Here is a 12,400-nt window from a genome sequence, read left to right on the forward strand (position 1 = left end):
CTAGAGGTAGTACACAGCCATCATGACTAGTAGCCATTCACACCCTTATCCTCCATGAGTCTGTCAAACTCCTTTTAAAACCATCCGAGTTGGTGGCCATTGCTATGTCTTGTGGTATCGAATCCCAGAGATAGGGGAGAAATTTGATTCAGTTTGCATTTAAAGCTGAATTTATCAAATCTGCCCTTTCCAAAACAATATCAGGACTGGAACACAGCCATCCAAAATTCGCACTTAGCCAATTTTTTTGATGCAGTTCTCCAACCCAGCGTTTACAAAAAATGCATACATTAGGGGAAAGTGTGCATAGAAATTAATATATTCATGAAAACAGCATACAAAAATGCATTATATTAGGAGAAACTGCCTGCAAATATGTGTTTATCAGGAGAAATTCGCACGAAAATGCCGAACTTCTTCATGAGGATGTCTTTTTTTAAAAAAAATTAAAGCGAATTGCTGCACAAATTGGGAGAACTGAATTTAAGACTGGAAACATGAGAAACTGAGAGAACCTGAACTGACAGATCATCCATCCCTAGCCAGAGCGTTCACAATATGCTGGGCGAGGAAGTCCATTTTGTCTGTCCTGAATTTCCCACCATTCACGTTCAGTGGACAATCCCGGGTTATAGCATTAGCAGAGAGAATGAAAAAGAGAAAACTCCTCTCACTCCACTTTATGCACACCCGGCGTTATATCAGGCACCTCAATGGCTTTTTCCCCCTGCACAACAAAAAACCCAAATTTTGCAACGTTTCCGCATTGGGAAGTTGTTCCAGACCCTTTGGTTTCCTCTTTCCAGCTCTACAATCTCTTTTTTGAGGTGAGGTGACAAGAACAACACACGGTATTCCTAGTGTGGCTGCACCACAGATTTGTGTACAGTAGGGCCCCACTCATACAGCAGGTTAGGTTCCAGACCCCCGCCAAAAAGCAAAAACTGCCGAAAAGCGGATCAGCTGTAGCGCGGGGGTCTGGAGCCTAACCCGCTGATCGTGCCAGAGGAGGAGAAAATCAGATCTTCCCCTCCTCGGGCGCGATCAGCTCGAGGAGGAGTCTGATCATGCCAGAAGAGGAGATCAGCTGTAGCACACTACAGCTGATCTTCCTCTCCTCCAGCGCGATCAGCTCGAGGAGGAGTCTGATCATGCCAGAAGAGGAGATCAGCTGTAGCACACTACAGCTGATCTTCCTCTCCTCCAGCGCGATCAGCTCGAGGAGGAGTCTGATCATGCCAGAAGAGGAGATCAGCTGTAGCACACTACAGCTGATCTTCCTCTCCTCCAGCGCGAACAGCTCGAGGAGGAGTCTGATCATGCCAGAAGAGGAGATCAGCTGTAGCACACTACAGCTGATCTTCCTCTCCTCCAGCGCGATCAGCTGGAGTGCAGGGAGCTCCAGCCCCCCCTCCAGCGGATCGCCCCGCTGGTGCCGTATTAGCAGAATGCCAAAAATCGGGGTGCCAAGAAGCGGGGCCCTACTGTATTATGATACTAGCAGTTTCAAATTCCAGTGCTAATCACTATGGAAGCAAAGCACTGAGTGGTCACAAATGGGTACCACTGCACACTTCTAATTATGCCAATACCAGCAAGGAAGAGTCCATCAGAGAACAGAAGTATTGCCCAAATAGGAGCACACAAAAACTCTGGCATGTTCCCAGTTGATAAGGGAAATGAAAGACAAATTTGAGGTATGAGTTGCTAAGGTCATTTAAGCCAAACAATTTTTTAAAAATGCAATACATCAGACAGAGGAAACTGGCCACAGAAGTAGTTGAACAGGTGTGAAGTGTTATAAGGGAACAGGGAAACTGGAAAAACTGAATGAATTCTTTGTGTCTGTCTTCGCTTCAGAAGATATAGGACAGATAACTGTTCATGTTTGTTTTTTTAAAAAGAGGGAGACTAAGGAACCAAATCAAATAGAGGTGACAAGAGGTGCAAGGTACTGTTGACAAATTAAAAATGAAGAAATCATCAGACTTGGGTGGCATCCACCCAAGAATTCCTGAAGGACTCGATATGCAAAATTCTTGATCTTTTTAAACAAAAAATATGCAACTCCTTGCCCCATAAAATTGGCCTCTATATCAAATAACTAGAAAGCAGCCAATATGGTTTTAAAAAGGATCCTGGGGACCCAGGGGGATCTATGTAATTACAAGCCAGTGAACTCAACACCCATCTGTTCAAGGAAAGTTGGTGGAAAGCATTAAAAGTATTAAATATATAGTTCAGGTTCTGCAACCTGGTGACCTCTGCATTCATTTCATTGGCAATCACTCTGAGTAAGATTGTCTTCCACAATAAAGCCTTTAACAGTGGGTCCATGACTGTGGAGGCCAATCCTAGATCCACACCACCTCCCACAGTGACAGGAGCTGTAGGCCAAAACATCTGTAGGACATCTGGTTGGGGAAGGCTGGCACAGAAGCTGAAGACTTGCTAAGAATCATCACGGCTTCTGCCAAGTTCTGGCTCACCAATCTTTTGAAGTTTCGAGTGCCAAGAAGTATGCAGATGGGGTTATCAGGAAGACATAATGGATTGGATCCGGATGCAGTGGCTAACAGCATGACTAACTCAAATCCCATTGATTTCAATGAGTCCATTCTAAGCGTGACTAAACAGTTGAATCAAGCTAAGTCATAGAGTACACCCACTGAAATCAATGGACGTGACTAACTTATAGGAAGTGGACCTTTAGTGCTGTGCGGAGCTTGGAAAAGTTACTTTTTTGAACTACAATTCACATCAGCCAATCCAGTGGCCGTGCTGGCTGGGGCTGATGGGAGTTATAGTATTAAAAAGTAACTTTTCCAAGCTCTGGTGCTGTGGCACCTACCCTTTGGAATTCCCTCCCCTTAAATACTAGACAAGCAGTGTTTGTGTTAGTTTTTTCGGTGCCTACTGAAGACCTTCCTCTTTCAACAACCCTTTTAAGTAGAGACCTTATCCCAGTCTGCGTCAGTGTTGGAACTATTTTAAAGTTTTCTTTGAAAGATGTTTTTCTTTTGAAAGATGTTTCTAAGACATTTTGTTTTTAAAGACTTTTTAAAAAGATGTTTTAAAGGTGGTTTTTGTGTGTGTGTGTGTGTTTTATCACTTGTTTGATGCCCTGGGCTCCTTCTGAGAGGAAGGGAAGGGTACAAATTTAACAAATAAATAAATAAACTTAAGTGCATCGATTTCAATGCTTCTAACCTTGAGTATGACTGAATTGGATCCAAGCCTAATCTGGATCCAATCCTATATGCTTGGACTTTGAATTTATTTTTTTTATAAGACCGAAAATTACATAAGAGGGTGCACTAAAACCCTAGACTCAAGGCAACTTAGGTGTTTTAGGAGATGGAAACAATAGACAGAGAATTCCAGAAAACAATGGAAGGAGGCCCAGCACGACACCAGTGAAAGTACCATCCACCAGAACCAAGAAAAGCTCAGAACTCAGCCCAGTCACTGTAGCTGCTACAAAGCAGAACCATTGCCAAGTGGGGGTGATGGTTATTTATCCAAGGAAGCAAGGGCTGGACAATGACCAGGAACGGCCAAGCAACGGTAGGCTGAGGGAAAGAGAGACGGGGAGCACAAGAAAAAGCTCAAGTGCCAGACTGAAGGTGTGCAATTCAGTTCAAACAAAAGGTCCAAGTCCCTGCCTTGAAAGCTGGATGCTTTTGGGTGCTATTCAAGTAACTCATTCCTCAGTGCAAGGATTTCTACTTGAGCGACAGAACTTCCCCCTTTCCTCCCTTCTGTGTGCCTCCAAATCTGTTCTGGGGTTTCCCCCCCCCCAACCTTCTGGAGTAGATTTATTGATTTATTTATTAAATTTAATATCCCGCCTTTCCTCTCAGAAAGAGATGTGGGGGGGCATGGGGTGTGCCCAGGGAAAGGAGAGAGAGGGGAAGCTCTGTTGTTCAAGTGGAAATCCTTGCGCCAATGGAATGAGTGTGTTGGATACCACCCAATACCCCCAGGAGGGTTACCAGTTTGACAGGGTCCACCAGGCAGGCCCTGCTAGCCAAGGGGATGGAGCAGAATGGGAGGTGGGGAGGCAGGAGATAAAAAGACGAGGGCGGCCCAGAAACAGAGCCTCTGAATCTTGGACTACATATGCAAATTCTAAGACCACAACTAATATCTGAGCAAGTTTTAGTGTAGGTACGGGGAACCTCCAGCCCATGGGCCAAATTAAGCCCACCAGGCTTTTGGCCCACAAGGCCATTCCCCCCCCCCAAACCACGCTCACCTGACTCACACCTGATGTCTTGTAATTGGGCACCAAAATGCAAGCCCCACTGGAATCAGCCTCACTCATTTAGTGGAATGTTTAGTGAGATGTTTCCCCTTATCAAAAGGAGACTAGCAAAGAATGTCACTCCTGGACAGAGAGCTCATTGCGCCTAATAAATGCACTCACTAATGCAAGGGTAGGGCAACTTGCTCAGGGCTCTGTGACCAGCACAGTAGTCATCAGGGGTCATGGGACCACAGCTTGCCATAGATTTGCAGCATGAGATGCCCTGAATATCATTTACCATGATGTTGCTGAAGGGAAGTTGAACTTATCCTGCAAGATCTAGAAAAAAGCAGAACCACTGGGATCAGATTACCCACATCCCTACAAAAGGTAATTTCAGGGGTATATTCAGCTAGGCCGGGGGGCAGTTCACAAAATGAAGAATAAAGTTATAGATTTCATTTGCACAGCAAATGGTGATGGCGTCTAGACTTTTTAATTTTTATTTATGAACAAAATTTATATACCGCTTGATTGTAAAGACTTCTAAGCGGTTTGCCATAAAACATTACAGGTATCAATAAAACAGTTAAAAACAGGTAATTAAATACATATTTAAAACAACTGAAACAGCTAACTGAAAAATTTAAAACAGATCAACATCTGGAAAGGCTTGTCTAAACAGAATTTTAAGCAAGCGCCAAAAGGAATACAATGAAGGCGCCTTCTGATGTTAATAGGCAGGGAGTTCCAAAGAGTAGGTGCTGCCACACTAGAAGAACAATTTCTTACAAGTGCAGAACAGCTATTGTGTGGCACCTGTAGCATTGCCAGTTCCACAGTTAAGTAGACACATGTGGGGAAGGCAATGCCACAAGTAAACTATTCCCAAGCTGTTAAGGGCTTTATATACTAGTCCCAATTGGAGGTCGGCCATTATCAAAGGTGCTATGGACTTTGAAGAAGCACGAGTACAGGGCGAAAGGGACAAACGAGCTAAGCAGAAGGGGCATCAAGCAAATCCTCACTGTGACCACCTTCCATCTGGAAACCTATGTCCTCACTGTGGGAGGCTGTGTGGATCCAGAATTGGCCTCCACAGTCACTTACGGACCCACCGTTAAAGACCCTACCCTGGAAGACAATCTTACTTGGCCACGAGTGATCGCCAATGATACTAGTAGCAACACCTTGAACTTGGCCTGGTAACAAACTGGCAACCAGTGCAGATCTCTGAGCAGAGGCATTATATGTTGATATGGTCTCACCCTGACAGCAATCTGGTTGCAGCATTCTGCACTAGCTGCAGTTTCTGGGTCAAGGGCATCAAGACTTGATATTCTCCGCCCACCCCAAAAAAGGGACTAGAGCAGGGACAGGGAACCTTTTTCAGCGTGAGGGCCCCATTGCCTTCTGGGCAACCTTTTGGGGGCCACATGCCGGTGGTGGGCGGGCCGGAGGCAAAAGTGAGCAGAGCAAAGAACATAAATTCTACATTTGCCCGGGTAGACTAGTTTCTATACACCCTCACACACGCACACCACTCTCTATCCTCCTTTCAGGCAGGCAAGAGGCATTCCAGGACAGATTCCAGCCAGGCAACTAGAATCAAGAATGGTGGTGAGAGGGGATGCAGCTGGGTGGGGTATAGTATGGGGAGAGCCCTGAAAGCTACACAGAAAGGCTTGGAGGGCTGCATTCAAGCCCCAGGCCTCAGGCACCCCACCACTGAACTAGACAAATGAATGGGACACAGATCACCAGACATCAGGCATGATGAACCAGACAGAACTATGATTAGCAGGGGTCTCTCTCTCTCTCTAGTGGGCTAGAAGCCAGCCAGGGTCAGGTTCGAAGGTAGCCCTAACAAGCTGTCCTCCAATGGAGACCCCAGTATGCTTACCTGGTGGACAGCAGCCCTGCAGTCAGCATTTGGTAACCTGGAACCACCATTTTAATTTCCCACAATGCCCTTTCTGACGTTTCTCTGGGGCATTATGGAAACGTGAAATGGCAACTCCAAGCTGCCATTTCATTTCAAGGCCTAATGAGATCCACAGTGTGAGATGCTGTGGGCAGATTCTTTCTGCGGTGGCCCCTTGCCTTAGGGGTGACCTCCCCTTTGAGGTGCATCTCACCACAACACTGTTGTTGTTTCGCAGGCAGGTGAAAAAGCATCTCTTTGCCCAGTATTTTGGTTGACAAGTACTGAGCGTTAGAATTTCTGGCATTGCGGCTGGTTTTATTTGGAACTGGAAGACTGTATTTTGTTTTATGCTGTTTAAAAAGGAATATTAAAACTACTCTTATTGTAAACATGAGCTGAAGTTGTTTATTTTTTCCCTTTCTGTTATATCTGGAATAAAAATAACCTTATCAATCCTAATTTAAAAATATATATTAATATAGTCCATATGTCCATATTCAAATGATTATAAGATTCAACATTATTCAAATGTAGAACAATATGTAGAACAGAATAGAAAAGAATGTAAATGTAGCATATTTCATATTATTGTTTAATTTTGGTTTAGGATGCATATATTTCCCCCGAAACCTTTGGGTGAAGGGCAGATAATAAGTTTGTTGTTATGTGCTTTCAAGTCGATCACGACTTATGGCGACTCTATGAATCAGTCACCTCCAAGAGCATCTGTCATGAACCACCCTGTTCAGATCTCGTAAGTTCAGGTCTGTGGCTTCCTGATGGAATCAATCTATCTCTTGTTTGGCCTTCCTTTTTTTTTACTCCCTTCTGTTTTTCCCAGCATTATTGTCTTTTCTAGTGAATCATGTCTTCTCATTATGTGTCCAAAGTAGGATAACCTCAGTTTCATCATTTTAGCTTCTAATGGTAGTTCTGGTTTAATTTGGTCTAACACCCAATTATTTGTCTTTTTTGCAGTAGTAATAAGTACCTTTCATAAATGCTCTGTAATGCTTTTAAATGTTTTTATGTGGCTATACACTGCCCTGATGTTTTACTACAAAGCGGCAGGGCTTTTTTTTGTGACAGTACTCACTGGTAAGGAACACCAGCACCTCTTTTTTTGCTGCCCATGACAGCCATTTTGTGCTTGCACCCACAGCACTTTTAGCAAGACATGAGTACCGGCACCTTATTTTTTCTTTACCAAACAAGCGCTCGTGAGTGGTATATGCTTTTATAAAATTAATTAATAAATAAGGCAACTAGGTGGCCTGTGCTAGCAACTAAATTCTAGACTCGAGATTAATCCCTTGGTGCTATATACAGCTTGATGAGGTGTGCCTGGCACCAACATTGTTATCTTTTCGGTGCCAGGTCAAGACTTTCCTCTTCTCCCAGGCATTTTAGCATGCATTTTTAAATTGCTTTTCAAAAATGTGTTTTTAAATTTGTGTATTTGTTTTTAATGTTTTTAATTGTTGTAAACCACCCAGAGAGCTTTGGCTATGGGGCAGTATACAAACACAATAAATAAATAGGCCGGGATCTCGTCTCCATTGTCCCAGAGTACAGGACACGGAATAATGGGCTCAAGTTGCAGGAACACAGATTTCGACTGGACATCAGGAAAAACTTCCTAACTGTTAGAGCTGTATGACAACAGAGCCAATTACCTAGAGAGGTAGTGGGCTGTCTGACACTGGAGGCATTCAAGAGGCAGCTGGACAGCCACCTGTCGGGAATGCTTTGATTTGGATTCCTGCACTGAGCAGGGGGTTGGACTCGATGGCCTTATAGGCCCCTTCCAACTCTACTCTTCTATGATTCTATGAAATAAATAAGTATTGTACCTGAAAGCCTGGAGAGCCGCTGCCAGCCAGTGTAGACAATACTGAGCTAGATAAACCAGAGGTCTGACTCAGGATGAGGAAACTCCCTATGTTCCTACAGTGACACTCTTTCATTGTGCCTGTTGAATGAGAACCTACGAAGGGCCTGGCTGCTGGATCAGGCGAAGGGCCCATCTAGTTCAGCAACCTGTTCCCATGGTGACCAACCAGATGTCTCTGGGCAGCCCGAAAGCAGGACCTGAGCTCTGAATACAGTGTTGGACTCAAGTTCAAGTCTCAGTTCTTGTGATGCGTTGAGCCACACACCGCCCCAGTTCAGCCTCAGTTCCCTATCTGTAATATAAGAATATTAAGGATCTCTCTCACCAGAAGGACGCAGTGCTGAATAGAATAGAGAGATTGCAGAATGATTTTTTTAAAAATAATACTACAGAAATTGTTGACGATGCAAACTGGAAAATTAATCTCATCTTCGCTGGCTGAGACAGGAGAGGGAAGACCCATCAGGCAGAGCTCTGATGGCTGAGCACTGGCAGGCAAACATCCACCCACACACTGGTGAAGAGATCAGTCGTGTGTCTGGAGTCAAAGCGGCTCGCTTTTGGTTTGCTTGCAATCACAGCAACATATGCTGCTGAAACCCACTAATAGGGATTTCTCAGCCCCAGCAATGTTAATGACAACCGCCACAACAAACAAGCCAGCAAGCCAACCCGTAACAAGGTTGCTGCAATTTGGGGGTATGTTGAAACCAGTGCCTCAGTTTAGCCCACCAAAGGGATTAACGTGCAAGTCTGCCTCCCAGAGGCGAGTCTAAAAAGGAAACCTCACCCTCCACCAAGTGGACTCAATAGCTGTTGAAACCAGCCAGGATGCAGCTATGTTTGCTTTTATGTTTTTTTTCTTTTCTCTCTCTCTCTCTCTGTTTCATTATCTTGGCTAGATTTCCCTTACAGGTGTCACTGAGAAGCAACCCCTCCAAGCCCCAGCAACTCCAGAGGGAGGAATTACACGGACAGACACAACCAACCCATGCTTCCTTCCCTCCCCCCAATTTTTTTTTTTTTTTTGCAGTGGACAATTGCAAGGAGTTTTTTATGCGCAACAACAGGAGGGTTTATCCAAGCAGATAAAAAAAGGAATAAGAGTTGCAAACAATGACACTTCAGGGTTTCACGGACAGACAGACTTGCCATCAAGATAATGGGAACACACTGCTCATTTTAAAAACAGGGAAGATTACTGGAAAACAAGTCTACTAATAGATATCAGGAATGGCAAATCATGACTGAAGGTAGGGCATTTCTGATTGCTGGAGGCAAAGAGCAAAGAGTCTGACCGGTCATTGCTGAAGACAGAACACCAAGAGAGATGAATTTTTGTAACACACTGTTTTGGTATAATTGTCTAGATCGGGGATGGGGAATTTGGAGCCGTCCAGATGTTGTTGGACTCAAACTCCCATCATTCTTGACCAACTGGCCATGCTGGCAAAGGCTGATGGGACTTGGAGTCCAGCAACATCTGGAGGGCCACGGGCTCCCTACCCCGGCCTACATGAAAACTCAAAAGCTCAATCATATTTAACTAGGTCAGGGAAACTGTTGAGTTCATGTTGCATGGTTCTTACAGTGTCATCTGAGAATCTTAGGTATCTCTGGTTTTGTTTTAAAATAATGCCTCTAGCTTTCATGGTTCCAAAAGACTTTTTGTTTACAAAGTGAACCTCTGTGCCATAAAAACATCTGCACGCCTTTTCCCTATAGCGTTCACACTATGATCTAAAACAAGGAGCCAGGCACAGGAGTGGAATCAAGTTAAGCCTATGCCCTCCTGTGACCAGAAGGCTAGGCTGGGGGAGCTGGAATAAAATCCACAGGCAGAATTATCTCAGTGGATGGCCCTCAGATAGGCTGTCTTCTCTTTGCCTCACTGTCCTGTCTATGAAATGGGAATAATATCAACTGACTGGGATTAACTAACAGCAATACACCAGCTTGCAGATTTGAAGTGCTATGTAAATTAAACTTTGAGCACAACCTATCAGGATCTTCTCCTGCACATAATTGACTGAAAATTGTGGGATGTGCAGCAGCAATCCAAGATAATTCAGGTCCTAATGCAGCCAAGCAATTTAACATTTTACATCAAGGGTGTAAGGGTGTTTTCCAAACCCTGTAGATTCTCCCGGGGCAGTGTGATGATGACATACATTATTCACAGGACAGCTGTCCTACAAGCCATCATATTGACCAGCACTTAATTTCATCTCCTTGGAACCAATTTTAGATGAAGGCATATAAAGTAAAGCAAAAAAAGGACAAGACCCTGCCACAACAGTTTTAAAACTTCACACTGATTCTGACAGCTCCAGATACAACATGGCAGTACTTTGCAACTCCACTGTAACAGGTTGTCTCAACATCACCACTTAAAATTAAAACAACTAAGGAATCCAAGGCAGACACTGATCTTCATTTCATATCCTTTTTAAAAAAAATCCCAAAGCTATCATATTGAATTTTGGACACACACACCCATCCAAAAAACAGAGAGGACAGTGTTGCAAAGACATTTGCACTCAAAATACGAGATAAGAAATTAATGTCCCTAGAATTCTATTTGGAAAAGGGGGAGAATTGACACAATCATAACCCCAGAAAGAAAATAAATAATAACAGCAGGGCACCTTGATTCAAACCTATTGCCATTTTAACTTAGCGGAAACTATTAAGCCACAAAATACAAGAGTTATTTACGGAAATGTGGGAAGGATCTATCCCCCCCTCAGTGTTGCAGATGACCTAAATAAGCAGAGTCTACCAGGCTAGACTACCAGAGTATTTCAATTGGGCTGCATACCTGAGGAAGGAATAGAACATTATTCCCAAAGAAGCCATGTCCTAATACTGAAAAGCAGCATACAGAGAGCAGCATAAGGAGGAAGATCTCACTGCCACAGGAACTTTAGCGCCACCAGGGAAATGGGAGTGGCAGCTGTGATGGAAACCAAAAAAATCAATCCATCAATCAGGTCAGACAAATGTGAACCTACACATCCACAGCCATGCTCCAACTCCTGTGTTATGGACCACAAGGAAGAATTCGGAGTTATCCTGGAAAACCAAGAGAGAATCATCATCAGGGCAGGTATTTGCCTCCTTGCCCCTTGACTCTCAGCTGCATCTTTGGGGGTAACACAGCTAGGCAGTTATGGATTTTCTTTCATCTACATTCCCTGTGCAGACTAATTAGGGCGCTTGCACAGCTGTAGAGCCACCGGGGCAAATGGATCATCACAGGACTGGCACTTTACACGCAGCTGTCGATCAATTAATCCCATAATAGATGGTGATGGTTTTACTTTGTTTTACATATCATCCTGGGCAGCATCAACAGTGTGCAAAAAAACTGGCTGTTAGGATGTATTAGCAGGGGGGGAAATGCAACACACACATCCCTGCACTGGGTTCAGCAACTCTGGTTTAATGAACTCAATACATTTCCTTTTAATTCAGCATACAGATAAATACATGCACTGACCCAGATGCTTCATTATTAAAGCAGAATGGCTCCTAAGAAACACAGCAAAGTATCATCTTACTTTCTGCAACTAAATATTTTAAAAGCTGCCAGATCAAGATGTCGCAGCATTACCTGCTGAAGAAACCCATCGCCCAGCAACAGCAGTGCCCAAATCCAAGAGGGGATTGTGTTCGTGCAGATAGATAGATTAGAGAGAACTTACCTAGGCTGCAACTTTAAAGGGAGATGCTGCAAGACCAAAGTCTCCCTTTCCTTCCCCTAAAGGCTCTCCAGCAAGCAAGGCTTGTTCCTCGGGTGCCAGTTTGCACTCAGGTGGCCGAGCAAGGGAGTAGCTCGTGGCTCCCAGCGGTGGCTTCAATATTAATATCAATGGAGCCCGTGCATCTTTCCCCCCCACCTCAATTCCAATTGGAGAGTGGCAGGTGGGTGGGGAGAGAGCATGGCCCGTCAGATTGCAGAAACACAAGCCTCAGTTCCAGCTTGAGAGAGAGAGAGAGAGAGAGATTTTGCTGTGTCCAGAGAGGTCCCTCAAAACAGCCTACAAAGCCAGAAGGTGCCAAGGATTCACTCAGCTAATTCCAAGCAAATTTACATGCCGCGGCACGGCTTATTACTCAGTCCAGGAACCTGGAGTCTCCCTCCCTGTTCTGCCTGCCTCTGCACCTCGCGGTTATCTCAACATTTTTGCCTCTGCTGGAATATAGGAAGGGGAAGGGAATCAAATAATTAAAGTGACCCTGCGCATTTGAGCCTGCGCTTCCTGCTGGATGGCTTTCACTGAGAAAGCCGCAGCTTCCTCCTTAAGAAAATCTTGCAGCAGCAAGG

The 12,400-nt window shown here is 44.4% G+C and overlaps 1 protein-coding gene across 5 annotated transcripts in view; it reads right to left on the reverse strand.

Moving 5' to 3' along the window:
* SLC4A11 (solute carrier family 4 member 11) overlaps nucleotides 1–12,400 on the reverse strand; it is a 202,550-nt gene that overhangs the window by 169,389 nt on the left and 20,761 nt on the right. Inside the window, exon 1 of one of the 5 annotated variants that reach the window (XM_061583519.1) lies at nucleotides 11,778–12,263. The exons of the other annotated variants lie outside the window; for them this stretch is intronic. The gene's annotated coding sequence lies outside the window, so the exon portion shown is untranslated. Of the gene's footprint in view, nucleotides 1–11,777; nucleotides 12,264–12,400 lie in introns of those variants that run through there. 5 annotated transcript variants of the gene reach the window in all.

Source organism: Rhineura floridana, chromosome 9, assembly GCF_030035675.1.
Source record: "Rhineura floridana isolate rRhiFlo1 chromosome 9, rRhiFlo1.hap2, whole genome shotgun sequence".
Taxonomy (NCBI): Eukaryota; Metazoa; Chordata; class Lepidosauria; order Squamata; family Rhineuridae; genus Rhineura; species Rhineura floridana.